The sequence below is a fragment of the Hyposmocoma kahamanoa genome, unplaced genomic scaffold (assembly GCF_003589595.1).
Source record: "Hyposmocoma kahamanoa isolate Upper Pololo Valley unplaced genomic scaffold, ASM358959v1 79, whole genome shotgun sequence".
NCBI classification, from domain to species: domain Eukaryota; kingdom Metazoa; phylum Arthropoda; class Insecta; order Lepidoptera; family Cosmopterigidae; genus Hyposmocoma; species Hyposmocoma kahamanoa.
In genome coordinates, this window is record NW_020653993.1 from 4,898,382 (window position 1) to 4,902,831 (window position 4,450).

The window sequence follows — 4,450 nt, forward strand, 5'->3', positions numbered from 1 at the left end:
TCTGGCACGTTTGTCTGTAGAGTGCACTTCCTTTCATATCGTAAAATATAAAATCCACTTAATCTATTTGTAAAGGAAACACATTTTCACTGACAGAAATGAAAAATAAGCTTATTTTTTAAATAATATTCTTTATTTCATTTACCTTAATTTTTTTAAATAACTTTTTTTAAACTTAAGACTTACAAATGATTTTCAAACAGAACGGTAAAACAGTCAATTTTAATTTGATTGTCATTTTATATTTTCGTTTTGTTCAGTTTTTAGTTCATTTGACTCCAACAGTAAACTCGATGAAACGGTCGGAGAATGGATAACAATTGTTGACTGCCGTTCCATAGTTGGCACATCTTGCACTAAAATAGGCTGGGGATGTTCCAGCATTGCATTCTCTGGAATACTGGAATATTTTTAATATTTTTAAATCATGATTAAGGAATCATTGAGCAAGTTGCTTATGACGAACAGTTCCGTGCAAATGACATTCTATCATTTAGCACGTCTATGCGTAGTATAATAAGTAATAGTTGTTTAGATATTAGCCTTGCATCTTGTAACGTTTACTTTGTTGACCCCTTTTTTAACCATCTTCAAATATACTCAATACAGAGTACTAAAAAAACCTGCCTCAAAAGTTTATGGAATTACATCTACTTGCCAAGTTTTATTAAAATCTGTTACCGGAAAATGCGCCACACCGGATTCATCACCTAGTTAGCCACCCTTAGGGGTGAAATATTTTCTTCAAATTTAAATGGGACCAATACTGAGGTGCCCTCTTTCTAACAAAAAATAATCATCTACATAAAAAAATACAATCGAATTGAAAACCTCCTCCTTTTGAAGTCGTTTAAAAAGGAGGAGGTTGTGAATTCGACTATTTTGTGTGTGATACGCGTTTACTCCGACATTATTGTGAACTGATTTCGATGATTCTTTTTTGTTGGAAAGAGGGTACTTCAGTAGTGATCCCATTCAAATTTGAAGAAAATATTTCACCTCTAAGGGTTGCAAATTAGGGGATTAATTCGGTTCATTAGATTTCACCCACTTTCCGTTTACCAATTTCAATCAAACTTGGCAATAAATGTAATTGCAGTCTTTTAAAGCAAGTTTTTTTTATGAAAAAGTTATTTATTTATTTTAATTAATTATTTATTACGTATTAAGAATTTCATGAAACAGAGTATGACTAGCGCCTAGATGTCAAAGGTAGACCTAACGTGTTTGTACTCGTTGGTTTTATTCCCGACAAATAGGAAGTATTTTGAAAATTGTAATTTAAGTTTTTGTATATAATGTCGAACCCAGTTATCTATATATAGTTATCTATATCTAGTTATATAGACTTTCAGCAAAGATGCAAACGCGACGCAAGCGCACGACTGCATCGATACAAACCCACGATTGCGTCGCTCCACTTGGGATATAAAGGTGCAATCGCGCGTTTGTATCGATGAAGTCGCGCGTTTCACGAACAAGCGTTTGCATCACTGTTAAATGTCGCTGTGTGTAATCACTCTTATGTAACAGAATTTGGTTCGTTGTCTACGAAAAGTGCTTTATGAAAGGATAAGTCTTGGCGAATGTTGTTACGTGTGGCTTTCTAATTATTAGAGAAACAATTTATTAGGCCATCTACGACCATGGTGTCTTTATCTACAAAATATCACGTCAGTTTGATAGCTTAAATTGAGTGAGATGGAAGAGTAGTGGCACTGTTGTCGATTGAATGTGTTCAGTTTAATTAGTCATCTAACATGATCGTATGATATTATTATAATGATGGTTAGGGTGGCTAAATGAAAATAAGGAGAGAAGTTGATGGTCAATGCTTTATAAATGAGCGCGTATTTACAAGGCGGGTTTTTTGTATGAGTTACTCGGGAAATGAACACGTAAGCGCGGCTGCTCTCTGTGGACTTGCCGCGTGACATATAAAATCTGTTTTAAGCAGATCCACCTTTTGAACTTTCGAACTAATTACTGTAAAATGTGAATAGACACATTAATTGCAAGTAACTGATGTTATTATATCACCGCCATCTGAACAAATTGATAACGAGCAGTGAATAGGCCAAACCAACGTTTCTTATTTAATTCCTGACTAAATGACAAGGGCGTTTCCTTCCACGTCTCCCTCATGGTTATATACCGACATGTGTATGAACATAGCTCATAGAATGTGGTATCCTAATGGTTGGACCTACCGCCTCTCAAACAAACGCCTTGGGTTCAAATCCGGGCTTGCACCTCTGTGTTTCTCGGAATTTATATACGAAACTTAATTTGAAATTTACCAGTATGTGCGGACTATGGCCTAAACCCTCACCTGAGAGGAGACCAAAGCCCGGAAGTGGGACGTATAAATTAGTTGACATATAAAATGAATGAACGAATCGCTGAATCAAAAATACTTGAAAATACATAATGCTCGTTACAAAAGTTAGTAAGTAGAGCTCAAAATCTTATGAAACTACAAACAATATTACTTGTTCAAGCATCGGCATTTCAGTAGATTAGATATCACGACATAACTTCAGAGAAAATAAGAAAACTAAGCCACAATTAAACTTACTTTGGTCGTTGGAAAGGCGTATCGCATAACATCTTATCTACTCTCCACGTTGGTATGGGAAACTTTTTAGGTCGGACTATCTTGACTCTGTTAATTTCCCGGTCTCTGAAGCAAGATCATTTGTTTCAAAAAACATAGCAATAAAAATTTTTTTAGTTTGTTATTTAAACGCATAATATCTAAAAACACAATGATATTAGACAATGAGTGTTGTTCAGGTTTTTTAATCCCAAGAAAGGGGCGTTTTTTTGTGATAACAAATAACCTGTCCATAATAGTTGCAGTGTCGCTCAAAACTTAAAATCACAAAGATCTGAAAGACACTGCCACTGCGCCTGTTACCCTGAGACATAAGTTGATAATTCCCAAGTGCCTGTAATTTTATCAGTACCCTTACTCTTCTAAACCGGAACGTAGTAAAGCTCACATTACTGCTCGGTGGCAAAAGTAGGTAAAGTGGCATTACCTCCCAGTAATGTACTTCATTATATTGCGGCGTATTTTTTTTTATACAAGAATAAGTGCGCATTTGACCTCCATATCACCTGATCGAAAGTGACGACGATGTGGCATGGACACCTAAATAATTTCTATTCACTCTCGCCTTGAAAAGGTCCAAGTTATAGCATTCGGGGAAAAGTCCACAACATAGAAGTGGAACCCCAGCCCATGTCTAGTACTCCGTTAATGGAAAATAGAAGGCGGAATCAAATCATGCAATTCCATAGCACTCACTCACACACACTCTCCGTGCTATATCCTGTAGAATACCGATAGGCAGGCAACTTTACGATGGTGTTCAAGACTTTGTCTTCGCCTCTACTAAATCTCTTCTGACACGCTTGAATCTAAGGTGGCTACGTGGTACTTAGTATCTCTAAAACAGATTTTCTAACGAATACTAGCAACTCTTTTTCAAAATAAGTAATCACCAAGTAGCGTGAAACACAACTGTAGACACAGAAAAAAAACTTACTTGTTACTCAAATATCCTTTATCAATGTTTGGCGGCTTATATCGTTTATCCAATCCAAATGTTTTTTTCCTGAAATGTATTTTAATAGTTTAGCTTGTACACTTCCGGATACATAATTCGAATCACTTTGCATTTTTATTCTTAAGAGTTGATACAACCTCCAATGGTCGTTTCCGCATAACAGTGAAAGTGTTGAATTTAATCACTTTGAAAAAACATATATAGTAAAATTGAATGTAATCACCATTGACTTACAATTATATGGACGTCAGGTCCGCGCTAAAAAGTGTCCGAACATATAGGGCGTTAAAATCGTATACAGAGCGTCATTCACGCTTTAGTCTTCGTTTGTTCGGCTGACAGCGAAGCAAGCAAAATTAGACAGTACTGCGATGACATTACAATTTAAATTTTTAAATTTAAATTCAATGTTTTAGCTTTTTCATATTCCTTTACATGTCACTACGTTTAAATAGGTTGACTAGGGACATTTCTTTCGTGGTTTTTGTATTAGACCCGTCGTCCATTTATTTGTAAGTCAATGGTAATCACTGAATATATATACGGTATAAAAACACGATTCTTAAAAGTTTTCACGATAGAAAAAAAAACAATCTTACCGCGAAATTTTACAAGAAATCCGTTGTAACAATAGGTACTTTACATATACCAATGATTTAATTTTTACAACTGAACTAATTAGAACAAGTACAAGTATACGATATACATTTTTTCAAATGGCTTTAGTTTCGTTTCGAGATAGTATCGATTCTTAAAGGGCTAGAAAACAAAAATCGTATCCTGGGTGTAACAAGGACACATATCGGCCTCTTTATCATAACTAACATAATCGGCATTCTTAGCAAAATTGAGTTAATAACAAGTCTTATATCAGC

General features: G+C 35.1%; 1 long non-coding RNA gene across 1 annotated transcript; it reads right to left on the minus strand.

Annotated features, from left to right (window-relative positions):
• Window positions 1-232: 232 nt before the first annotated feature.
• On the minus strand, window positions 233-3,611 carry LOC113233507. The gene is made up of 3 exons (XR_003310712.1): window positions 3,555-3,611; window positions 2,579-2,683; window positions 233-400 (listed from the first exon to the last, which is right to left on the minus strand). It is a non-coding gene; the product is annotated as an uncharacterized LOC113233507 (long non-coding RNA).
• Window positions 3,612-4,450: the final 839 nt, after the last annotated feature.